At 47.8% G+C, this 27,632-nt stretch overlaps 1 long non-coding RNA gene across 1 annotated transcript in view; it reads right to left on the reverse strand.

Annotated features, from left to right (window-relative positions):
* LOC146830625 (uncharacterized) overlaps positions 1 to 27,632 on the reverse strand; it is a 332,715-nt gene that overhangs the window by 227,451 nt on the left and 77,632 nt on the right. Inside the window, exon 3 of the long non-coding RNA XR_014961177.1 lies at positions 16,178 to 16,256. This is a non-coding gene — a long non-coding RNA (uncharacterized LOC146830625). The remainder of the gene's footprint in view (positions 1 to 16,177; positions 16,257 to 27,632) is intronic.

The raw sequence follows: 27,632 nt of genomic DNA on the forward strand, positions 1-27,632 counted from the left end.
TAGATGCGCTCACTACCCAACTAGATGCTGTTAAAAAACATGTGGGTTCACATGAGACTCGTCTAGATGTACTCAAAAATCGTGCCTTGGATTTCCACGAATTTCAGGTCGAAACAAAGGAACAGCTGTTACATATGGACAGTGTGTTGGGCATCATTCGTGCAAAGAACGAGGACTTGGAGGCTAGGTCCCGTCGAAACAGCCTGCGAATTACCAGAATACCAGAGATTACAGCCATCTTCAAGATGGAGACCTACGTCACTGATTTACTCCATAAGCTCTTCGATCTCAGTTTGTCTGCAGTGTTTGCGGTGGAGAGAGCTTATCGTGCCCTGAGGCCAAAACCTCCGGTCCGGGCTACACCCAGGCCCATCCTGGCCAGGATCCTAAACTATCAGGACCGCGATCTTATCCTGCGCCTGGCCCGAGAGAAGGGAACTATTACACACACAGGAAATACTATCTCTTTCTATACAGACTTTACACCAGCTGTACAGGCGGCGAGGCGTGAGTTTCTACCAACAAAACGTTTCCTGCTCCAGGCTAAGATTCCCTATTCGCTGCTAATCCCCACCCACCAAACTTAAGGTTACGCACGATGGTACAGCACATTTCTTCACAGACGCTAAGTCTGCCTTAGAATTTGCTAAACATATTGGTGGAAATCTGCCAAAATTGGGCCATGATCCTGCGAACTCATTTGCTGACCGAATTAGCAACAACGACTGATGCTGGTCTGGTGTTGCTGTGTTAACTGCTTGATATATTCTGCACTGAGTTGGGGTGGGGTCCATAAGAATTTTATTGTTTTGGGCTTCACAGCCATTATGTGTCCTAGTCCTTCTTGACACGGAGCATTGGTGTCACTGAAAATGCTTGTGGGATAAGCACGTCTCTCCGCAGTTCACTCGGCCACCCTGTTCCTGCAGGGGAGTAAGCTGGTGTTACTGCGCCCCCTTGGGAGAGCTCCCAACAGTTGTTTTTTCACTTTAGGATGTTCGGTAAGGGTTCTACACAACCTGATTGGGGGGTTGGAGTGGGAGGTGAGTTGGGGGGGCTTTACTGTTATGTTTTTAGCCGGTATATTGCTAAACAGTCCAGGAGGTCGCCATTGTGTAATAATGTCCACTGACATGATCTTTGTTCCCGATGTAATTTTGCACTATAATCTATTGGCCACCCTATGACAAACCTACATTTTTTAACATGGAACATCCGTAGACTAAATGATTGCAGGAAATCAAGACTTGTCCACTCAAATCTACTAAGGCATAATATAGACATATGCGTGCTACAAGAGACACACCTAAATGTCACAAACTCTCCCAGGCTTAAGCACAGTAGATGGGGTAATGTGTACTCATCCATTTATTCAAGCTATTCCAGGGGAGTGGCTCTGCTGGTCAGAAGGGGACTAGACTGGAAGGATAGCGAAACACATGTTGACTCGGAGGGCAGATTCATTATAATACTGGGTGTTCTCGGCGGGGTCCAAGTTGTATTGGTCACGATATATGGTCCCAATGTAGACTCTCCTAGTTTTTTCCAAGATATATGGGCCAAAGTGAAGGTGACGAATTGCGAAACCATTATCTGGGGTGGCGACTTTAACGCAATACTCAATGACAACTTGAATAGGAAAGGGATATCTAGATCGTTGCACCCTTCAGCTAGCGCTGCACTCAACGCTAATAGTTCGAACGGCGACCTGGTTGATATCTGGAGACAATGTCACCCACTGGTCAAGGAAGGGACGTGCATTTCTGAACACCATAGGGTGTGGTCCAGAATAGATTTCTGGCTGGTGTCCTGAGATGTGGCTACGTGGACCGATGATGTCGCTCATTTTCCTAGATCCCTGTCAGACCATGCACCTTGTCTCTTGAGCCTGACGCTGCCAAACTCAATTCCACGCATGATGCCCTTTTAGATGAAGCTTTCAAAAGGACTTCTGAATACTGGCAGATGAAGTGCACACCTGGGCCTGCCTGCCCTTTGTTTTACTAGCCAGGCTGGAGTAAAAAGTCAGAACTGAATAGGCTAGTTGACTAGCAGTGAGTGTGTTGCTATTGGCACATGCAGCATGACAGTACTGTTGGAAAACCAAACATTATCCAATTTTTTTACATGAGGCAGTGGATGTGGGACCATGATGGACATGACTGTTCTCTTACTGTCAACCTTGAAATGACCCCCCCATAGCCAACATTATGAGAGAACTATAATTTCCTTTGGGGGTGAAATCAAAAGAAATCTCTGGAGGAAACTATAGCAAAGAATGTGGAATTGACTATACGGGACCTAAAGTTATTGCTTCCAACAGAAATTCCTCATTACTCAGAGTATTCTTAGTGGCTAACCTGGAATACCCGTTAGTTCTCCTCCCCCCAGAGTTATCAGGAGCCCTGTTATCATTAACTCCTGGATTCATAACTAACACCCAAAATATCCAGAAACCTGGCAATGAGTACCTAAACCTTTTGGAACTTTAATGCATGACTTTAAAGTAGTGAGTATTTGGCTGGTTGGAGAGCCAGAACAAAAATAATTCATAAATTACTCTTTTCACACATACAATTATTTCTGAAAAATTGCCGTAGAGCTATTTGGATAGGAGGCACATGACTTTGGAGAAGGATCCGTTCAAATCATTCCTGTGAGAAGTTGGCCTGGTATATGCTGTTCACTAGTTAAAGTGGACACCTTGCACCAGTACAATTCGACTCTTATGGTAGTAGGTTTAAGACAACCTTTTAAAGAAAGCTATCCTAGTGGTAGCTGTGGAGAGCAGCCTTCAGGCTAAGTCTTTAGAGGAATGTAAAGCAGCTTGTTTTACCTTATAATCTCTTGAATTACTAAATGAAAGGACACCACACAGGTAGATATATCAAATATATATGTATTTATTACTAACAACTCTCTGCTAATCTCTTTATGAGATTAGAAGTCAGGAACATATACACAAATCAACATTTCACAATAAGTTAAGCACAAATATGGCTGGGGCCCTAGGGGAGTACCAGACCATATACTAAAAAAGAGACTTAGAGATAACGACTTGCGAGGGGACAAGACCTAGGGCCTTCAGAAGCGCTGGGGCCTCACGAAACCACCCAAGGCAGGTAAGTAAAGGACCCACGGGAGACACATGCAGTGTGAGAACACAGCCGCGAATCCCTATTGACTTCAATGGAGCAAGTCGCGATTGGAAATTAAGAGTTTTAGGATACTTCGGGAGAGTCTACAAGCTAGTCACTTACAGAGTAAGTAGTTCTAGAGCTAACACCCACAGGAGCACCATAGTGCTGGAGTTACCTCACCCAGGGAAGCCGGTGCATAGGTGTCTTTTGGTGTTGGGTCGCCAAAGAAGACTTGCTGCTTGTGAAGACAGGAGAAGTATCCGGTGGAATCCAAGGCTGTATTCAGAAGAAGGAAGACCTGAAAGCAGAGGGGACAGTGTTCAAAGTCACTTGGCAGTGACCCGGGGCAGGGAAGATGGATGCCCACAGTCGTCGGGTGATTTCAGGTGATCCACGGGTGTCTTGACTCTTCAGCCACGAGGTCCAGGAGGCGTCGACGACAACCAGGAGCTGGATTTGGCGTGTCCCACAAAGTCTGCAGCTTACTGCGGTGGCGGTGACCAGATTGGAGCCAGCAAGCCTTGGTTACAGCAAGTATCATGGAAAGGGTAAAAAGTCAGCGGTGCAGACCAGCAAGGTCTGAGGGTCTCACCCAGCAAGGGTAAGTCAGGGCAGGTCTGGAGCAACCAGAAGAGCCCTTTGGAACTCTAGAAAAGTCTTCTGGGGACCCACAAGCCAACCGGCAAGGGATCGCAAAGATGCCTCGGGAGGATTTACTCAACAGGGGCCCACGGTCACTAGGGATGGGGTAGTAGGCCTCTGATCTTCAGAGGGATTATTGCTAGAGGCTTGGACCACATGTGGCTCAAAGCACAGGTTCGTAGAACGTCGTGAAGGGGTTACACTCAAAAATAGTGCACGGTACCCAGGGATTGCGGTTCCTCATCACTTGTGGGGTCCACTTGCCTCAGCGTCACCGGGGACTCACGATGGCCTTGGAGAAGTCAGGAAATCCTCTTCCCGGGCTTCAGGTACATCGGACTCCGGCGGTAGCGGGAACATCTGCGACCGTTGATTGCAAGATTGGGTGCCTGCCAAGCAGGGGAGTCACTCCATGACTCCAAGGAAGATTCTTCAGTCTTCCAGAGGTAGTGGAACGTCGAAGGTCCAAGATTCTTCTTCAGAGCGTCGTCCAGGGATATCTAGTTTGCAATGGCAAGGGTTCCCTAACTTATACTGAAAGGAAGGGAGGGACTAGCTCTATGACCCCACCTATGGGAGGGTCAGGGGAGTGGGTGGCTACACCCACTTCCCTTTGTCCAGTTTCGCGCCAGAGCAGGGGCAAGTAGCCCCTGAGCCGGTTTGAACTGGTGTATGCACAGAGGAGCCTACGGCTCCCCCAGTGCAAGACTTCAAAGCACTCTAGGAGTGCACCCACCCAGCCCCAATACATTAAACCCTATCTGGGAGGTGGTCACACATCCCTGTGACAGGATACCTATTGTTGGGCCTCCTCCACTACGAATTTCGGTCATCAGCCCAGTGTCTGTGACTGGTGGCATCCATTTTGCGATGCCAGGGCTCTGCAGGATTCTACCGCGTTTCTACAGTGGGTACATGTCTATTCCTCTAGTAGGGTGGGGTCATACCCTACACCAGTTACTGGTGTGGGGGTATGATTCCAAAGCATTTGACACCAAACACGACATGTTTTGGTGCAGCCATCCCAAAGTTAGCCTTTACCGCGAGGTTATAATGCACTTAAGAGTATATGGTTTGACCGCATTCACAAACAGCCCCAGAGAATGGACTCTGAGAGCTGCAGAGGGGCCCTGATCAGGCAGAGGCACCCCCTCACATGGAAACCAAGCACCCTGCCCTCAGGATTGATAGGACCTGCCTTAGGGGTGACTGATAGGTTTAAATGTGTGCGCAGGAGAGATATAGTGAACCTATATCTCAGTGAGGGGTGCTAGCACCACCTCACCCAGGCTGCAGTAGCAGGCCTGTGGTGTCAGATTCCCAGGGGTGGCATAATACATGCTTCAGCCCCTGGTAGGCCTGTGAAGTACCTATGCCCTTGGTACCTAAGGTACCATATACTAGGGACTCACAAGGGACCACAGTATCCAATCACTAGTGCACCTAATGTTCATGCTCATAATTTGGGAAGTGTTTGTACTATAGGGTTTTCAGACAGAATATCGAGTTGGAAATGTCGACTTACACAAATATCGAGTTCAAAATATTGTGACACAGAAATATCAACAGCAAGAATACCGTGGTCAAGAATATGGAATTTGAGGTAAGAAATATCATTTAAAAAAATATAGAAGTCATTGATATCATTTGCAAAAATATAGTTGTTTGAAATATTGAATATTTATTTAGTGTTATGTATTTTAGTTTATATTTTAAATGTACGTGATGTATGTTTTTTGTATATGTATGTTACATTTTTAGTAGTTATCAATTTTATTTGAACTTTATTTTGCGTTTTCTTATTCCGTAGTGGGTTGTGGGTTTATAGGGGAATAGGGTGGGAAGTAATTTAATTATAATAAAGTTAATGATCACTTTTGATTTATTAATATTTATTTAATTGAGATTTTATAGTGTTAATTGTGGGGAGTAATTTATTTGAAAGTAAATATTAATTGCATGTTAATCAATATTAATTAATTGGTAATTAATTATGGTAATTGTGTAATTGTTTTGAGGTGTGGGTTGTGGGGTTTATAGTGGTAAAGGGTGGGAAGTCATTTATTTGTAATTGATTATTAATAAGTTGTTAATTGATATTAATTATTTGGTAAATAATTATGGTAATTGTCTAATTATTTTAGGTGCGGGTTGTGGGGTTTATAGGGGTAAAGGGTGGGAAGTAATTTATTTTTGATTGGTTAATAATTAGTTGTTAATTTATATTAATTAAATGATTGAAAATTAATTATGGAAATTGTGTAATTAATTTTATGTAAGGGTTGTGGGTTTATTGAAGTAAAAGGTGGGACGTAATTTATGTTTAATTACTTAGTAATTAGTTGATCATTAATATCAATAAATTAATTGATATTTAATTAGGGTAATTGTTTATATTTTTTGTGTGTGGGTTTTCCTTTTATATTGGTAGGTTTACTTACTTTATAATTATTTGTTAAATACTATTCGTTTTTTAATTGTAAAAAAGTTGAAATTGTGTAATTCATTTTTAGAGTTTAATTTTAGCTGTGGGTTGTGGGGATTATAGAGGTAAAGTGTGGGAAGTTAATTAATTTTCATGAGGTTTAATTTGTATTTTATTATTAATATTTCTTTATTTGGTAATTAAGTATGTAAATTATTGAAGTAATTTTTTTTTCAAATTTAGATGTGGGTTGTGAATTCTGTGGTGTTATAGGATAGGAAATAAAAAAAGATAATTTATGTAATAATTAATGTTTTTGTTTCTAAATATTTTCTATTTAAAAATATGTATTTGTTTGAACATTATTTTATATTTTATTTAATATATGTGTAGGTATTTATCATATATGTTTATCATTATAATATATATACTTTAAATTTTTAATATTAAATATATATTTTTTTTGTCAAACTTGTGTTTATTGAAAATTTTCCAAGTACATCATAAGTTATCACCATCATTTCGCTCATCGCAGTGAGCGTTGGAATATCAACGAGACGGAAGAGGCAGATAAAATCACAGCGCCGAGAAAGTGCCCTGGCCCTAATCTCATAGTAAGTTCTAAAATAAAGGATACAGCTGCTGACAAAGGAGAGGTTTGGGCAATCCCCTGTGATCATTATATAAAACCAAACCGCTTAATTGGGTGTCCCATCTTCCTTTTGTGATGGTGTTATATCAGATCCTTCCAACTGGAAGGCGCAGTATGAAAAGTAGTAATGTCATACAAAAACAACTCCTCGGTAGAAAGTAACCAACCCCCCCCCCCCCCCCCAGACAATGGTGGCGGCAAGATCGAATTGGTGGAGTTAGCTTGGGATAATGGCAGTTAAATCAAAATTGCAAAAAGGTGTAGTGCTCTGACGGTAGGAGGACAGACAGCCAGTGGTAGCCCCTGTGAAAGGAAGGTAACTAACGACACCCATTTGAATTCAAAATTCTTGTAGTAATCCTGAAAAATATCAACTTCCACAACCAAGAGTGCCAAAGGGAGATCGCCGGGGCTTCTCTCTGCTTCCAGGCGGCTGCTAAGGTCACTTTAGCCGCGCCTATACAAAGCCACATGATTGCCTTGTCCGCACGGGTTTGGTGTTCCAGGGCAGGATCTCGAAGCCCCAAGAGGATCTCTGCCATGGTGGTTGGGATGGGATATCCCAGCATATCCTTAATGTGTGCCAATATTTCCTCCCAAAAAGGGCATGTAGTCGGGCAATCCCACCAGATGTGCTGGAAGTCACCCAGGAGGCTGCAACCTCTCCAGCATTTATCAGAAGTGTTTGGAAAGATCTGTTTAAGCCTGGACGGATGAAGATACCAGTCCATCATAGTCTTAAGATGGGCTTCCCGGAGAGCTACGGATTGGTTGAATCTTGTGATGTCGAACCATAAGGGTGACCATTCCGCCTCTGAAACATCGCGCTGTAAAATCCCCTCTCACATAGCCATGTATCGTGGATGCGGTGAGGTTGTGGTGGTGAGTAGTAAGTTATATATGAATGAGATCACCCCCTTCATAGTGGTGGTTTTGGAGGGGAAGGATTCAAATCGTGTAGGGGGACGAGTGGCCGCATCTCGGACTCGCGGAGTGAGAGCCCAGTGCAGTAGTTGAATGTAGTGATATCATTCTGTGTTTTCCAATCCATAGTCTTGTTTGTAGTTGCCAAAGTTCAGGGGGTCATTGTTATGAAAGAGGTGCATCACGGCAAGGCACCTTCCCTCTCTCCAAGCGTCAAAGGGCCCCTCGTGTAGGCCTGGGGGGAAGGCTGGGTTGAAATGAAGTGGTGTGAATGGTGAGGGAAAAGTAGTCCAGCGATCGTCCCCCGCGATAGTGTCTCACACCCTCAAGATGGTATGCGTAGGGGTACTAAGGTATGCATTCTTGGGTCTGTCCTTCTTGGGGCGCCAAGCTAAGTCCCAAATGGTCCTCCCTCCTACACTACGATCAATATGTAACCAATGTTTATTGGATTCTGGTTTGGACCACTCGGACAGTACCCTCAGTTGTGCTGCTTTATAGTATACTGCTATGTCTGGGAGTCCCACTACGCTCTCCGTCCGGGAGCGATGCAATAAGGAAAAAGAAAAGCGCCCCCCTTGCCAAATGAATTGAAGAAGCATGGGTTTAACTTCTCGGAAAAAGTCCCTTTCTAGTTCTATTGGCAAGGCTTGGAATAAGTAGAGGAGCTTAGGAAGGAGTGTCATTTTGACAGCGTGTATTCGGCCAAGCCAAGAAAGAAAGAGGGTTTCCATTTCGTGAGTTCCATTTGGACCCGAGTGAGAATGGGGGGAAAGTTGGCGGTATAAAGCCCCTCCACCCTGGGCGTTAACTGGATCCCCATATATTGTATGGAGGAAGCGGTCCATTGAAGGGGAGTGAGGGGTTGAAGCCTGCACATTTCCGCTTGCAGAAGAGTGAGGTTGAGGATGTACGATTTGCCAAGATTTATTTTGAAGGCCGCCACTGCTTCAAAGTGCTCGAGCTCGGATTGTTAAGGGGGAAGGGACTGGGCGGGATCAGAGAGTGATAAGAGGACATCATCTGCAAAGAGAGACATTTTATAGGAGTCCCCACTGAAGGGTATTCCTTGAATGTAGGGATTGGCTCTGACAGCCATCGCTAGGGGTTCAATTGTGAGAGCAAAAATTAGGGGTGAGAGGGGGCACCCCTGTCGGGTACCTCTAGACTGACAAAAGGAGGCTGAGGGTACTCCATTGACTTGAACCCTGGATCGAGGTTGAACATAGTTGGCCCGGATCACAGTAATACGTTTAGGTGCAAACCCAAAGCTCGTGAGGGTATTAAATAAAAATGACCAATCTACCATATCAAAGGCCTTTTTGGCATCCAATCCTACCTATACAGTGGGGATATGATGTTGGTTGGCCTTCTCTATTAGATGTACAATTCGGCGGGTGTTATCATGTGTTTGTGAACCCTTAATGAACCCCGATTGGTCAGGGAGTATGAGATCGGGCATGAGGTCGTTCAGGCGTTTAGCTAGAATAGAGGATTAAAGTTTCGGGTCGAGATTCAGCAGGGCGATGGGTCGATACGAGGCGCATAGATAAGGAGCTTTCCCTGGTTTAGGTATAAAAGAGATCCCGGCCTCGGACATTGACCGGGTAGACTCTCCCTCTTCCACCATTTTGTTAAACAGCGCGTGAGGTGTATAGTGATGTCAGGGGCAAAGGGTTTATAGAACAGGGCGGTGTATCCATCCGGTCCCGGGGTCTTATGGGGCTTAAGAGCTTTTATAGCTGTGTTTACCTCTTCGGAGGTAAAGGGGGCAGTAAGTGCGTCATTCCATTCAGGCGAAACCTGTGGGAAGCGCAGCATCCGGAGATATTCGCATTGAGTGTCTGAATCTAACTGGTCCCTAGTGTAAAGGGTTTTGGAGAAAGAGCCAAAGATCATAGACTTTTCCTCATCTTTATGTGTAATCTCCCCAGTGGACCCTAGGATACCTCCCATGTACTCCCGTTCTCGTTTGTCCTTTAGCTGCCTGGCTAGGTGCTTGCCAATCTTATTACCTTGTGTATAAGATAGGTGGCGGAGTAGTGTGAATTCTGCCCTATTATTATAAATAGCTTTAAGTTTGACCCTCATAGCAGTCAGATTGCGAAGAGTGTCTCTTGTGGGGTTTAATTTATGTGCGCGTTCGAGAGAAGCGACTTCTTTTTCCAATGCTTCCCTCTCTCTAACTCGTTGTGTATTTAGTGCCGAGTTAAGGGCAATACATTTCCCTCGAAAGACAGCTTTAAATGTGTCCCAGGTGGTACATTATGAGGTGTATTCAGATATGTTGATGTAAAAAAATTCAGTAATAGTTTCTCTCAGCTTGGTGCAGGATTCCTTATCGCGCGTGAGAGAGGTCGGAAAATACCATCTGGGGGTTGTCGAAACATTACTATGCCAGGTCAATCATTTTGAAAGTAAACTATGATCCGACACTGAGAGGGGAAATATTTTAGCTTCTTGCAGCGCACCCAGCAGGGTTTGGCTAATGAAAATCTAGTCAAGTCGGGAGTACGTGCGATGGACATGGGAATAAAAGGTATAGTCTCGAGAGTGAGAATAAAGAGTACGCCACGTGTCCAACAGGCCCAGGTCATGGAAGTGTTGCTTAGTGTCGGTGGAAAAGAAGCCTAGGTCAGAGCGATGTGGGTGAGTGCTATCTAGGTCCTTCTGCCAGGTCAGGTTGAAGTCGCCCATGAGTATCATCGCTCCCTCCCCATTAGAGTTTTTAAGAATACAGTTTGCCCAGTGTTAGGTGCATACACAGCTATAAAGGGACAGAGTTTGTCCATCAAACGACCTTTGACCATAACCCAGTGGCCGTCTTTATCAGACTGGACGTCCAGTGGTTGAAATTTTGTGGAAGAGTGAAATAGGAGTGCCACCCCTCTATGTTTCGTAAGTGCAGAAGATTTATATATCAGTGGATATTGTTTGTGACGGAAGCGTGTGTCGTCAGCTCTAGCCAAATGTGTCTCTTGTATGGCCACTATGTAGAGATGGTGGTCCGTGATATACTTCCACACCTTTTGGCGTTTTTGAGGGGAGTTAAGCCCCTTAACATTCCAGGATCCAATAGTGATCGTCATCGTGTTAAAGGGTGAAACAGTGTCTCATTGCTAATGCTAACTGTCCCATCACGTCATGAGTCCCAGGGTGTCCCCAGAAGTGTTTGTCCCATAAATGAGCGCTACCTGTAGGTATATTAAAGCAAAAAGAGGCGCCATCATCGAAAAGTTTTACAAATCCGCCACCATTGCCCTCCCTTTTCCTCCCTACAAACCCCAAAAACAGTAAAACAAACATTAACAAAAGATGCGGTAGGAAAACCGCTGCCAGGTCCCTGGCTGGGGGAACACTACCCCACATGGACAAGGGGGGACGGTACGTCTGGGGACCCCGTCCATGCCCTCCCGGAAATAGTTCAAAATGAACTCATCGTGCTGCTAGGATGCACTTAACAAAAAAGAACCACATGTGTTAAGGGTGGAAAGTCACTGCTCTTAATTAAAGGGGTGAATTATGTAACAATACCCCATACCACGAGTATTCACCATGATCCTGGGCAGCTGGGTCGCAGAGGGATCCGAGTCGCAAGAGTGCGCATGGAGGCAGGCCACGCTCACCCTTCCCGAAGCTGCCATTACCAATAAGATACAGCCAGTTGTGTACTTCAGGGCTTAGAGTCAGTCCCCGGGCAAAGAGAGCTATTGCTCCCTTCAGCAAGTCTCAATACCAGAGGTACTCGTTGGTGTGGAGAAGACTGTAGCGACCATACGGGCAAGGCAGCTTGGCAGCTTGTGAGTCGATAAAACGTCTGGCCAACAGATTCATAAGAAAGTTGGAGCAGGATTGTGGCCAGTTGGACTCCGCGGTAGCCAACGGAGTTCATGAGGCTGAACTTGTCGCAGACCTAAAGGTCGTCCAGAACTCAAGGGGAGAGCCCCAATGCTTGGTCGCATGGTTGATGGGGTCCCTACTGTAATCAGCGGTCCATTGTCTCAATTTGGAAAGGGAAATCCTCGCAAAGAATTTACCTGCGATTCCTACGCGCTCCTGCGGACCAAGGAGTGACCGAAGGGCTGTTTCCCAGGGCCCCTGGCGCCTTGGAGACGCCAGGGCCAGCGTCCTCCGAGGGGAGACCCAGGAGATCCAGTCCCTCCCTCAGCTCTGAGATGGGCCTTTGTTTGTTGTTGAGCTCAAAGCTTAGACCGAACGGGTAGGTCCATCTATACCGGATGTTATCATCACGCAGCTTCGAGGTGATGGGTCTAAAAAGCTGCCTTCGAGCTAACGTGGCCGGTGCCAGGTCCTGGTACACAGTGCAGGAGTGATCTTGAAATTAGATTGGACCCTTCTTCCTGGCAGCCATTAGCACTGCTTCCTTGTCTTTGTAGGAATTAAATTTAGCTAGCATATCTCGAGGGCGTTTCTTTTCTCCGGTTCTCAGTCCCCCGACACGAAGAACACGATCAAATTTGAATCTAAGTGTTTTGGGACTGAGAATTTCCGCAAAGAGCCCCTCTATGAAGGCTTCTAGGTCAGGTCCCTCTGCGCCCTCCTCCAGGTCCCGTATTCGTAGGTTTTCCCATCGGGCCCTGTTTTGAAGGTCTTCTGTCTTGAGTTGTGCCTGGTGGAGTTGGTCTTGCAGGGTGCGCACTTCTTCCTGAATTTCAGTGGTCTGTTTAGCTTGATCTTGAGTTTGTGCTTCCAGATCCAAGACCCTGGTGCCCTCCGAGTCCACATCCTGCTGTAGAGAGGTTAGCCTGTCCCTGAGGTCAGAGCGCAGCTGCTCCATCATAGCTTTAATGTCCTGGCTGAGATCAGACCGGAGTTCTGTTTTGAAGTCTCTAAACATATGAAATGGCCATGGTGCCTGGTCCCTCACTGTGGTCCGCTTATGAACGTTTGTCTGTTGGCGTAAAGAAATCTAAGACCTTGTTTGACTTCTTGTTCGTCGCCTTCTTAGGGGGCATAAGGGCGGGTCAAAGATGACCCCCGGCACAGTAGCTGAGAGATTGAGATGTGCAAAGTCCAGTGGGCGCCATGCTGATGAGCCGCCTTATAGATAGACGTCGATCTCTTAGTAGATCCCCAGGAGTTCAGAGCATGGTTGGAGGATGCCGCCCCGCCGTCGCCAGCATGCGTGTGCTGTAATAGCTTCTGGTCCGCGCCTGGAGGTGTGGTGTAGCTGGTGGACAATCCTCACAGTTCCCCCTCCCCAGGGGGTGCCACCGATATGCACGTTGCAGGGCGGTTTGTCCGTGTTACATAGGCCCCATTGTCCGGGTGGGACTGGTCACCATGTTGAGGCCTCACCTCGTGGCTCGCCTGGGGTTGTGGAAGAAGGGGGAGGACTAGCCGGTGGGGTCGCACAGGGAGCGCAATATGATGGTAGAGAGTGACGCAATCTTTCAAGCAGGTCCCGGAGATCGGGGGCAGGGCGGTCACTTGCATCTACGGGAGCAACTGGGCCTCAGTGCGTGGGTCTTGTGCCTGAAGCAGTCTCGGGCATCTGCCAGTGCAGAGGTATGATCGCAGACCTCGCCGGTGGATCGACTTAGCCGACGCTTGCAGTGGGACCAGGGAAGGCAGAAGTCCTAGAACGAGTCAAGCAGCAGTGCCCACAGTCGGAAGTCAGCCGCCATCTTAAGGTCAGGCAGGCCGCGTGGAGAGGCCCGTCTACTCGGGCTGCGCAGATCAACCCCCGACAGAAAGTCCCACACGCTCCGAGGCAGCCCAGTGCGTGTCAATGGGTCCCTGCTGCAAAGTTAGTCGAACACGCACCTGTGGGGCCGGGTGTCCTCGGGGGCCGGCCAGAGTCCCCGCGGCGGCCGTACCATCCAAGCGACTGCTTCTCCCCAGGGGTCACCCTGACGGAGCGATCCGCAGGTTTCCCCTCAGCCTCGGAGAGTAGATTTCAGTTAGTTGTTCCTGGTCTCCGCTCTCATTACCGGTTCAGGGGGCTGCTCTAGAGGACTTCACGCACAGGGCGCCATCTTGTTGTGTGTGGGCTCTCCGCAATGCTGTTCAATTCAGGGCGACAGGATGGGGCCTGCCGTACTTTGGGATGCCCCGATGATGCCCCACAGCCTCCGCTACACGTAGCTATGCTCCCCGACCCACGGGGTTCCGCACAACCGCTCAATACCATTCCGGGATAACGCGTGGACCGGGAGCCGAGATGAACTACGTCCGATCGGCCATCTTGCCCGGCCATGCCCCTATATTTTTATTTTTAACGTATTTTTTATATATTTTGTTTTTTTAAATATTTTTATATATATATGAAATAAAATAATAAATATTGTTCTTGTTGTTAATATTTAGTTTGTTTTTTACTTTTGAACTGACTGGAGTGGGAGATGTAAGTTTAAAGATTTTTAAATAATTTAATGTTTTAATTTATAAAATAGTTATTTTTATTAGATTTTATGTAATTGGTACATATATATATATTTATAATATGTAAATTGTTATATAATTTTAAAATTATAAAATAAATTAAAATTAATAGTTTATTAATTGTTTTAAAGTAAATTTATATCTATATATATTAATTATTATGTATGTGTGTTTAACTTTTTTTAATTAGGTTTATTTGTTATATTTGCTAAAATGTATATTAAATCTACTTATTACTTAACATATTTAATATTTATTATTTTATATAATATATATATAAAAATCGATTTTTTGTGCAACTATATTTTTGATTTCGAGTTTTTTGTTTCATTATTTTATGTACTTACCTGTTTAAGTATAGGGAGTCGATATTCTTGCATTCTATATTTTTTCATCTATATTTTTTATTTCTATATTTTTTACAACAATATTCTGACAGTGAACCTCCCTGACAAACTCTGGATTTGTAGTACTTGACCAAGAAATATTTATCATGGAAAAAGTTGATTTTAATGTCATCATATAACATCAGCATAGACAGGCTGGTAAGTCTTGGAGGTTGTTGCATTGTTAAACCTTTCACCACTGACGAACAACCCTGCAGTATGCAACTAAAATTAGATTAACACTGTGCTCTGCAGATGTTTATACAATGCTTTGTGAGCAGGCTCATTGGTGAATGTAGCAAACGTTCTAAAGTTTGGTACTGGGAGGGTGCTGGACATCCATAGCTTGATGTGCACACATTCCACTTAGCGATTTAAAGTCTCTGCAGAATGACAACTCATTTGGGATTTCTATGAGGGGTACTATCATCTGTTGGCCTCAGTACAATTTGCTGTGATAAATTAGGCCTACAGTCTGGGTACTTTATGTTACCTCAGTCTGCGGCAGGGGAAGATATTACTGTAACTTCCAAGCTGAGAGAAAGGTGAGACGCTCATACCCTCTTCATATAGACACAAAATGTAGAACCTGTATATGACTAGTAGTATGCAGTAAGGAATAGGTTCTAATTCGTCATGATCAGTGAGGGTTTAGACCAGCTAAAACTACATAGGACATTGACCCTTTGCAGTCTAATAGGAGTCAATGTTGTTGCTACACATGTTTAAACCGCAAAGAATGTGAGCCACTGTTCTGTCATTACCTCTTTGATAAATTCTTGCCATTTGCCATTGTCTCTCACTATACGGATTGCACTTATATCATTACCTCAATAGTGTTAGCTCATCTGCTTTCCTGGATATATACTTTATACTTACCTTTACTATAGTTTTACGTTTACACGTATCTCTACACTTGTCCTTACCTTCACCCTCTCACTGAACCATTCCTTTCTCTTTACCCTTATTCACACCTCAAACTCTACACCTTTCAACTACCTTTACTCTTACACAAACCCTAAACCTATCCCATACCCTTACTCTAACTCTAATTCACCGTTTTAACAACCTTACACAATCATAAACCTATTACTTACAATGATCTATGCTCTAGGCCTAAGCCCATCACTTACCTTGGCTCTTCTCCCAAACCTATTATCTAACCTTCCCCTAAGACTAAAGCGTGGTTTAGTATAATGTCATTTTCCGAATAGTGCCTGTCATAAATTACGTATCCTATACATTGTTTACACAAATATCCCGATAATTTTGTAAACATTTCGGCCATGATATTTATTTTAGACGATATTTCTGTAAATGGCATTCTGACATACAACCCTGAACCCTACCTTTATCCTTATCTCTAGCCTAATCCAATACCTTGCTTTTACCCTTACCCTATCCCTAATCCAAAACTATCCATTAGCCTGATGTAACATTAGTCCTATGCTTTATGCTTACATTTACACTTAATTGTGACTTCTCCTTAGTCCTAATACTAACTGTGTGGGAACGTGAATACTGCTTCAGCAACTGCCAAGTTGATTAACCCATAACAACTGTTAAGTATCCATGTTTTATTAACATGTTTCTGTTCTCTTACCTCTAATGTGCACAGGCCTTGTTTCCGTGCTCCCATGGCACTTGACAATTCCCAATCAAGCCACCTCAGCATCTGACATCTGCAAGAGAAAACCATACACCTCTTGGTTAAAAAGGGGCTTGCCATTGATTCTTGTGCCCCTTTAAAAGAGTGTGATGTAGTCCATACAGAGATACCTTTACACCATTGTGGTCCCTGATTTTCAGATGAAAGTATCATGCCTACCGCCAACCACTTTGCTGATGTAGTCCATGGGTGGACTAGGGAGGTGCATAATGACAGTACCTTTATTGGCCTAAGTGAGTGTGACATTGTCCTTCACATCATCCCATATTATGTTTTGTTGGACAGGACCACCTTATGAGTGGTATACCCCCAAACATTTGCCTTGACTGTTTTGCTGGTAATGGGGGTAAAATGCCTGTGTTACACCTATCAACATGATGCAATTGAAATCCTCCTTATTGCTCTATTTAACTTACCCAGAAGACTCTAGAATATGGCACAACAATGTACAAGGGCCTGTGAGTTAAATGTCACAAGTGGACTGTAGCATCAACTGTGCCACCCACTACAGTGACAGTGTAAACCAGTTTTAAATTGCAAATTCGACATGTCAAATTAACCCCTTTTGACAGGCGTAAAACTTCCTTTTAAATACTAATAATTCACCCCTAATTAGCTCTTATTGCCCATAAGTTAGGGTGTAAGGTATTTAAAAGTAGGACATGTAAATGTTTAATGTTAAACATGTTTGTACAGTGGAATTGCCCCAAAAGTTATTATCACTGTAGCAGTGTTTGCAATCTTACAGGAAAGCACTGACATACAATATAAAAGCCACAAATCTCATTTGTGGACTTTTGGACTAGTGTAGTTAGATTTCCACTAAATATTTTGGAAAAGGTACTTTTAGAAAGTTCTTTTTTTCTCCGCCTAAACCCTTAGGAGGTCCATTTGCATGAGCTGCAACTATCACCCAGGAGCAGCTGAATAGCCCCATGGATGAAGTATGAACTTGCTCCCACAGCTGCGACAAAGGCCTTAGGAGAGTGATTACGTTCTGTTCCTGTGACAGAATGACTATCTGGGCTGTGCCAGGAACTTGATTAACTTCAAAGGGGCCTACCCTATCACAGGCAAATGTTAGTTGATACTTGGGCAAGGACATTCTTTGTTACCACAGTAGACAGGCACCAATCTCAGTGGGAGAGTAGCTACCACAAGAGCTGGTTTAGAGTGATCACAGACGAAGGGTTGTTTATTTACCTGGCCTCACCTCTGTGGTGAGCACAAGGGGAGAAAGGTTTTACCATCTTGGATTCAGGCAGAGAGGAGCACTGTAGGATTGCGTGCAGTAGGGCACACAGGAGGTGCTGCAAAAGTGGGAAGGGTTGCCCCTGTGAACATTTACCCAATTGGTTAAGGAAAGTTCAGGAGTCATCCCCACAAACAGGCCGAATGCTTGTTTATATGTGGCACCCACAGTACCTCCTCAGAAAAGTTTCTGGACCTGCGGAAGAACAGAAGATGGCTAGGCCTGCTGTCTGTATCCTGAGAAGAGCCTAGAAGACTGAACCTGCTCTGCCTCTTATATCTGAGACAAAGGAGTGGACTCCAAGGGTCATAAGGCTGACCTCCAGTTCAAGCTACAGGGACACAACAAGCTACCTGGCCTTTTCAGCAACTGCTCAGCTGCTCAGCTGACCAATTCCAACTGGGCCTCCTGTGAACCCTGACATTGTCCTGGACCTGGATCATTTGCTGTTTTCATAGTGTACTCCTCCCAACATATTCTGAAACCAGGGGCTTGGAAACATTTTGACTCAAAAGACCTCCAGAGGACCGGGACTAACCTGCCAAGACGATCTGATGAAGGGGTGTTGTCACTGCACCAAAGATTCAGGTTGCTTTGGCTCAGAGCTTTTCTGCAGCAGCAAATCTGATTCCGCACAACCTTTCAGTGGTATCCAGCCTCATAGAACCCTCTTTAGCAACAGCCTGCAGCTTAGCCCCGCTGGTAAAATCCAAGCTCCAAACAGTAACTAAGGGGCCAATTAGGATGGCGGTCAGAAAACCACCCCAACAGCCATGAAAGCGGAAAACAACCACCCGCCGGCACCGTGGAAAAACCGTCGGCAAAATTAGGATCATCCGCTCAAAAACACAGACCGCGGCGGACCGGGGCAAAGAAAAAATGTCCGTAGCGGGCAGTGATTGCCAAAATCTGTCCGCAGCGGCCAGATAAGAGGCAGAATAACACCAACCCGCCGCAAGCATAGCGGAGACACCGCATGGGAAATTAGGATATCCCCGACGGTCCCGCGGGACGTACCGCTGTTTTTGACCGCCGCAGTTGCACAATGAGATGAATGGGAGAGCCAGCGGAAGAGCTGCAGCATAGCCACCACTGCAGATGATCTGTGAAAAATATGGCGTACGAAGCAAAAAACCCACAATAAGGCCAAAAAGTGCACACAGAAAACTAGCCATGACCCCCAAATACACAAAACACACCCCAATGACACACACAACCACATGGCAAAAAGAAAAATACATTTCCCAGGACAACACACACAACACACCTGACAGCAACACCCCATTTGGACATACCCACATAGCTGAGTATAAAACCAGCCCTTTCCCTGACCACAATCCTTTGCAATACTCCAGGAGAGAAGGGACACACACCCCAGCTCAAAGGAGAGGCAAACAACACAACATCACTAGCCACACCACACACACACCACCACCAACTCCACACCTGCACAACTAACCCCTTGCACATCACACACCATACACATCACAACCACACCCACCACTCACACTCCTGCACCCACAACCACTTTGCACACCACACACCATGGCCACACAGAAAATGCCCAAATTCACTGAGAGTGAGTTGACAGTCATGGTAGATGAGATAGTCAGAGTGGAACCACAGCTGTTTGGTAGCCTGGTCCAACAGACACCATTAGCCACAAGGACACAAATGTGGGCAAGGATAGTCCAAATTGTCAATGCAGTAGGGACCACCCCAAGATCAAAAAAGGAGATCATGACGCTGTGGCATGATCTGAAGAGGGTTGTCAAGGAGAGGAGAAGCAAGAACCGTGAGCTGGCTCAGAGGACTGGCGGTGGCCCTCCCATTCCACAAAAACCATTCACACCATGGGAGGAGAAGGTGCTTGCCATTTTACATCCAGAGAGTCTCACAGGAGTAGCCGGGGGAGTGGAGGCTGGTAAGTACAAACAAATGACTAACACCACACTGATATGTACTGTCTCGTACAACTACAAATTTACACCACCTAGGACAAATTCCATCCATTTGCACCACACACTCACAAAAACATGTCTCACAGATCCAACATTCACCCACTCCCATTCACCCCAAACGTAGCTACCAACATTGCCATGGAGGCATGTGTACAGGCAGACAGCACTACAACTCCCACCAGGCCCCCTTGTCCCACAGCATCAGCAAGATGGAGCCCTCCACCCACCCCACCCAGAAGCATGTGTCAGCCAGTACATTACCCTCAGCAAACTTACAGGTAGGTAGCTATCTCCACAATGAGGGTGTGGGTGGGAGAACTGTACCACTGCTCCCACCATTCCCCCTGCCCCCACCTCAGCAGGATGGATCCCTCCCCCAACCCACCCAGAAGCATTTGGAAGCCATTGCAGTACACCAAACAAACTCACAGGTAGGTAGCCATCTTCACAATGAGGGTGTAGGTGGGTGGGAGGCCTGTACCACTACTCCCACCATGCCTCCTGCCCATCACCTCACCCAGAAGTATGTCAGCCATTACATTACCCTCATCACACTTACAGGTAGGTAGCCATCTTCCCTGGGAGGGTGTTTGTGGGTTTGAGGCCTGCACTACCACTACCACCATGCCCCCTGCCCCCACCTCAGCAGGATGGAGCCCTCCCCCACTTCACCCAGAAGCATTTGGAAGCCATTGCAGTACACCAAACAAACTCACAGGTAGGTAGCCATCTTCACAATGAGGGTGTGGGCGGGTGGGAGGCCTGTAGCACTACTCCCACCATGCCCCCTGCCCCCACCTCATCAGGATGTAGCCTTCCCCCCACCCCACCCAGAAGCATGTGTCAGTCATTACATTACCCTCATCAAACTTACAGGTAGGTAGCCATCTTCCCTGGGAGGGTGTTTGTGGGTGGGAGGCCTGCACTACCACTCCCACCATGCCCCCTGCCCGCCACCTCAGCAGGATGGAGCCCTCCCCCACCCCACCCAGAAGCATTTGGAAGCCATTGCAGTATTGTATTGCATTTCAGACTTATATAGCGCACTGTAACCCTACGGGCATCCTGGCGCTGCGGTACATATACTCTATCACCATGGTTCCTGGCTAGCAGGTTGCCAGGCTAAGCCTGTACTCTAGGGAAAAGCCAAGTTTTAATTTTTACCCTGAACTTCAGCAGATCCTGGATCTGTCTTAGCTCAACTGGTGTGGGTGGGTAGGAGGCCTGTACCACTACTCCTACCATGCCCCCTGCCCCCCACCTCAGCAGGATGGAACCCACCCCCCACCACACCCAGAAGCATGTGTCAGCCATTACATTACCCTAATCAAACTTACAGGTATGTAGTCATCTTCCCTGGGAGGGTGTTTGTGGGTGCGAGGCCTGTACCACTACTGCCACAATGCACCCTGTCCCACACCTCAGCAGGATGGAGCACTCCCCCACCCAGAAGCAGTTGGAAGCCATTGCAGTACACCAAACAAACTTACAGGTAGGTAGCCATCTTTCCTGGGAGGGTGTTTGTGGGTGGGAGGCCTGTACCACTACTCCCACCATGCCCCTTGTCCCACACCTCAGCAGGATGGAGCACTCCCCCACCCAGAAGCAGTTGTAAGCCATTTCAGTACACCAATCAAACTTACAGGTAGGTAGCCATCTTCCCCGGGAGGATGTTTGCGGGTGGGAGGCCTGTACTACTACTCCCACCATGCACCCTGTCCCACAGCCTAGCAAGATGAGGCCCTCCCCTACCGCACCCAGAAGCATGTGTCAGTCATTACATTACCCTCATCAAACTTACAGGTAGGTAGCCATCTTCCCTGGGAGGGGTTTTGTGGGTGGAAGGCCTGCACTACCACTCCCACCATGCTCCCTGCCCACCACCTAAGCAGGATGGAGCCCTCACCCACCCCACCCAGAAGCATTTGGAAGCCATTGCAGTACACCAAGCAAACTCACAGGTAGGTAGCCATCTTCAAACTGAGGGTGTGGGTGGGTGGAAGGCCTGTACCACTACTCCCACCATGCCCCCTGCCCCTCACCTCAGCAGGATGGAGCCCTCCCCCACCCCACCCAGAAGCATTTGTCAGCCATTACATTACCCTTATTAAATTTACAGGTAGGTAGCCATCTTCCCTGGGAGGGTGTTTATGGGTAGGAGGCCTGCACTACCACTCCCACCATGCCCCCTGCCCACCACCTCAGCAGGATGGAGCCCTCACCCACCCCACCCAGAAGCATTTGGAAGCCATTGCAGTACACCAAACAAACTCACTGGTAGGTAGCCATCTTCACACTGAGGGTGTGGGTGGGTGAGAAGCCTGTACCACTACTCCCACCATGCCCCCTGCCCCCCACCTCAGCAGGATGGAGCCCTCCCCCCACCCCACCCAGAAGCATTTGTCAGCCATTACATTACCCTTATTAAATTTACAGGTAGGTAGCCATCTTCCCTGGGAGGGTGTTTATGGGTAGGAGGCCTGCACTACCACTCCCACCATGCCCCCTGCCCACCACCTCAGCAGGATGGAGCCCTCACCCACCCCACCCAGAAGCATTTGGAAGCCATTGCAGTACACCAAACAAACTCACTGGTAGGTAGCCATCTTCACACTGAGGGTGTGGGTGGGTGAGAAGCCTGTACCACTACTCCCACCATGCCCCCTGCCCCCCACCTCAGCAGGATGGAGCCCTCCCCCCACCCCACCCAGAAGCATGTGTCAGCCATCACATTACCCTCATCAAACTTACAGGTAGGTAGCCATCTTCCCTGGGAGGGTGTTTGTGGGTGGGAGGCCTGTACCACTACTCCCACCATGCCCCCTGTCCCACACCTCAGCAGGATGGAGCACTCCCCCACCCAGAAGCAGTTGGAAGCCATTGCAGTACACCAAACAAACTTACAGGTAGGTAGCCATCTTTCCTGGGAGGGTGTTTGTGGGTGGGAGGCCTGTACCACTACTCCTACCATGCCCCCTGTCCCACACCTCAGCAGGATGGAGCACTCCCCCACCCAGAAGCAGTTGGAAGCCATTGCAGTACACCAATCAAACTTACAGGTAGGTAGCCATCTTCCCCGGGAGGGTGTTTGCGGGTGGGAGGCCTGTACTACTACTCCCACCATGCACCCTGTCCCACAGCCTAGCAAGATGAGGCCCTCCCCTACCGCACCCAGAAGCATGTGTCAGCCATTACATTACCCTCATCAAACTTACAGGTAGGTAGCCATCTTCCCTGGGAGGGGTTTTGTGGGTGGGAGGCCTGCACTACCACTCCCACCATGCCCCCTGCCCACCACCTCAGCAGGATGGAGCCCTCCCCCACCCCACCCAGAAGCATTTGGAAGCCATTGCAGTACACCAAACAAACTCACAGGTAGGTAGCCATCTTCACACTGAGGGTGTGGGTGGGTGAGAAGCCTGTACCACTACTCCCACCATGCCCCCTGCCCCCCACCTCAGCAGGATGGAGCCCTCCCCCCACCCCACCCAGAAGCATGTGTCAGCCATCACATTACCCTCATCAAACTTACAGGTAGGTAGCCATCTTCCCTGGGAGGGTGTTTGTGTGTGGGAGGCCTGTACCACTACTCCCACCATGCCCCCTGTCCCTCACCTCAGCAGGATGGGGCACTCCCCCACCCAGAAGCAGTTGGAAGCCATTGCAGTACACCAAACAAACTTACAGGTAGGCAGACATATTATTCTGTCCTGTGACCCCACTGAGCAGGATGTAAGCCTCCACCACGCACACACAGATGTGTCACATACCAAACCAAAATGTGGGCACATTACAGGTAAGTAAACAGTACGTGCACCCACACATTTGTCACAAAATAAATGGTGCCATATGACAACACCAGCCCTTTCATTGCACAAAGAGGCACACCTACCCCATTGCCAAGCACACTGTGCACACAGGTAAGCTAAGGAAACTGTCACAGCTACCAAAGTGTAACACACCAATGCACACGTAGAAGAAAGTCAGGGCACAATCATGCACAGCACCTATTTACATGTGCATCGCCATGGGGCAAGTGCAACAAGGAGCATTCGAAAAATACGAAAGCATGTGTGGTGGTACAAAGCAAGATATGCACATGACAGGACAAAGGTATGCAGGAGATGACAATGGCCAGTCCATGGCCAGATATGACGCGTGCCAGGTCAGACAAATCAACAATGAGTCCTCAATGGAAAACATGTTGTGCCAGTCCCTAGATGGCAACAGGTCCCTGTAATCATTAATTATGCACGGGTCGCATGGTATGCCTTGACACCTCACACCATGGACAAGTAATGCATGTACCACTGCATCATGTCAGGAAGCACAGAAGTGCACATAGTAAACAATGTGATGATCAGTCAATTGTGCAGTGTACAAAAAGTGAATGACACACAGCTAACACAAAGCTTGCCGGCTGCACTACAATGACCATATCCCATCTGACCCACAGGTGACCAAGACCTCACTGCAGAGGACAACACCAGCAACCTGCAGAGCCAGTCTCCCCCCCGGTACATGGACTCTCGGATGTTGACTCCCAGGATTCCATGGACGATGAGCTTGAAGCTGGCCCATATGGTGTGCCAGGGAGAAACAGGTCCCAGGACCCCATCGTCCCCCCCACCACATCTGCGGCAACAACAACTTCACAGCAGACCCCTTCTGTCATGGCCTGTGTGGCCACCGCCACCACCACCAACACCACCAGTGCTGCCTGCAACACCCTCCCTGTCCCAGAGGATGACCACCCCACACCATTGATGGAGGAGGGCAGGGAGAGGATTCGGGTGCCCACAGTGGTGAGGCAACAGGTCCGTGGCAGCAGGGTAGGTGGGAGGTGCAGGGTCACCCACAGACACCAGGAGGCTGGGACCCAATCCCTGGAACACATCACCAGAGTCCTTGGCACATACGAACAGGCCCAGGGACAAACGGGCCGGTGGGACGAACTGTTGCACAAGCTCATCCTGCTGATGAGGTCCATCGACACCCGCTTGGGACAAATCGTGGACCTCTTGGGCCAGCAAGTCGCGGTACTGAGGGACAGGCCTGCGCCACAACCAACACCTCCACCTCCCTCTGGTGGGCTGCAGGATGACAGTTCACCATCTTCCCCTGTGCCCACAGAGAGGGGTGAGTCCTCGGACACCACTGGCCCTGCAGCAGGGCCCTCCTGCCAAACAACGAAGGGGCCATCCTAAGAAGACCCTAGGAGTATCTGGAGGCCAAGCACCTGCCAGACGCCAGTTACGGAGCCAGCCATGATGGCAACCCTCTTCACCACTGCATTGACTTTTTGGACTGTCCTTCCCCACACTGCCTTGTGAATGGCATCTGTCTGTTGGACTGGGTCACCACATCAATGTGGTGACTACACGATTATCTCATTTACCATGACTGTCAACTCACTGCTCCACCACCACCTCAATGGAAATGTACACCCCCCTCACATGTCACCATTGCAAATAAAATATCCTTACACACATGTTGTCGTGTCTGCTCTGTCTTTATTGCAGGATGTACAGTCTTCAACATGATCACAATGTACCAGGAGTATGAGCTGTATGTAGGCAAGGAGAAGTAGAAGGCACCTAGGGAAACACAACAGAACAACATTCAGTGGTCTGGGTGTGGCATCACAGACATCACACAACACCTACCATCAGGATAACCCAACATGCACACGTCAAAATGGGCAACAAGTGTCAACATACACGTCCTGTAGATGTTCCCAAATTACCTGTCCCAGAAACATTGCCAACCACTGCTGAGTCTACAACTGGCTGCTGTTACAATTCTCACATACCCCTTCACGACAACAGCAATATCAGCAGACAATGGGTATGTTGCAGATTAGCCATCAGCTGGGGCACAATGCTGTTCTGCAGGATGTAGGAGTCATGGGCCGAGCCTGGGAATTTGGCACACACGTGGGAGATGATCATATCTGCCAGGCACAACACTTGCACATTTATGGAGTGCTAATGTTTGCGATTCCTGTAAATGTGCTCACTTGCCTGTGGTGGCACAAGACCGACATGGGTGCAATCAATGGCACCAACAACATTGTGGATGTGTCCAAGGGGATAGAAGTCTCCCTTCACACCTGGCAATTCAGCACCCCTGGGGAAATGGATGTATCTGTCCTTGTGTATCATCATGGCGGACAGTACATCACGCAGCACCATGCTGAACATCGGTTGTGACATCCCACCAGCGCTGGCCACTGTCTCTTGGAACGTTCCAGTGGCAAAAAAATGCAGGACCCCCATCACCTTATAAGTTGGGGTGAAAGCTGTTGGATATGTCCGGAAAGGCTGCAGGTGGGGCTCCAACAGATCACAAAGGGTTTTCAGGGTGGCTCTATCCAGACGGCATTCCCGGATGATCGCCATATCCTCCATGTCCTCCAGCACCGTCAAGTGATGAATCAAATTTGGCCTCCTCCTATTTGAGATGAAAGTGGACACATGTCAATGCAATACATCATGGATGGGCACAGCATATCACGTTCTGGATGACACAACAACAACAATGACTGACATCAATATTGAGTAACAGACCAGCTTACATGTAGGGACACCTTCAGCTACACAAAGGGCACACCTGTCAACTTACACAAGACAAGTACCTCAAACGCCACCTTGGTCAATGTGAATACACATAGGGACATGGCCACATTTCACATGGGCACGCCTGGTAGTATAGCATCCAGCATATGTGTAACAAATCAACCCCACTGTCTCCTACCTAGCTGCTGTACCTGTCAGACCTTAATGCGCCATTTCAACCTAGCACACATCCACCACACAATGACCACAGTTGGCGCAGGAATGACGAATGTGTGCATGAGCAGACATGAGAGGCCATGCAAAACAGCTCATCATTTATTGAGACAAGCATTGCTGTGATTGTCACTGCACCTTAACACATTGACATTTGTCCACATTGTAGAGTCCAGAACAACACTGTCCTGCCTATTTGACCATCAAATCCATAAGTGACATGTGAGTGAGTACAGGCCAAACTACGAAATCACACACACAAACATGGCATATGTAGTCACCAGTGGAGTAAATGGAGCATTGGCATCGTGTGCACAATGATGTGCGATTGACCATGTGGGTGCTGTGCACTTTTGATGTTGGCCAGATGGCCATTGCCATTGTATGACACCCATTTAGCAATAGCTACCACCTGGCCCCAGTGGTGTGTCACCAGCACCCCCATTCACACATGTGCGGTACTGATAGGCATGGAGACATGGGGAAATGGCGGTTGGCATGCTCCACCATCCATATCGCAGTAGCTACCGCCTGGCCCCAGCGGTGTGTCACCAGCAACCCCATTCACACATGTGCGGTAGTGATAGGCATGGAGACATGGGGAAATGGCAGTTGGCATGCTCTGCCGCCTGAATCGTGGTGCCTCGTGTCAATGTATGGCACCCATATCGCAGTAGCTACCGCCTGGCCCCAGCGGTGTGTCAACAGCAGCCCCATTCACACAAGTGCGGTAGTGATAGGCATGGAGACATGGGGAAATGGCAGTTGGCTTGCTCCGCCGCAAAAATTGCGGTAGCGCACACCGGGCCCATGCGGTGGGTCACCCCCATGGAGCTTGCCCTAGAGCCAATGGGAACCTTGATAGTGGTGGCATGATGCAATTTTGAAGATCGCGGTAGGCGTGCTTTGCCACCGCGGAGGCGGTCATTGGATGAATTTGAAAAATGCACCATTGCGGTAGCGCACACCGGGCCTCAGCGGTGTGTCACCGCCATGGAGCATGCCCTTACAGCCAATGGGAACCTTGATAGCGGTGGCATGATGCAATTTAGAAGATCGCGGTAGGTGTGCTCCGCCATCGCGGTAGGCGTGCTCTGCCACTGCGGAGGCGGTCATTGGATGCATTTGAAAGATGCACCATTGCGGTAGTGCACACCAGGCCCCAGCGGTGTGTCACCGCCATTGAGCATGCCCTTACAGCCAATGGAAACCTTGATTGCGGTGGCATGATGAATTTTTGAAAATCGCGGTAGGCGTGCTCCGCCATCGCGGAGGCGGTCATTGGATGGATTTGAAAGAGGCAGACCTGGACCACCAATTGCTGCAGCTTGGCACCTTTGAAACGACCCCAGGGGGCTATATATGTGTGGGAGTGAGCCTCATAG

Source organism: Triturus cristatus, chromosome 5_1, assembly GCF_964204655.1.
Source record: "Triturus cristatus chromosome 5_1, aTriCri1.1, whole genome shotgun sequence".
In the NCBI taxonomy this organism is placed as follows: Eukaryota; Metazoa; Chordata; class Amphibia; order Caudata; family Salamandridae; genus Triturus; species Triturus cristatus.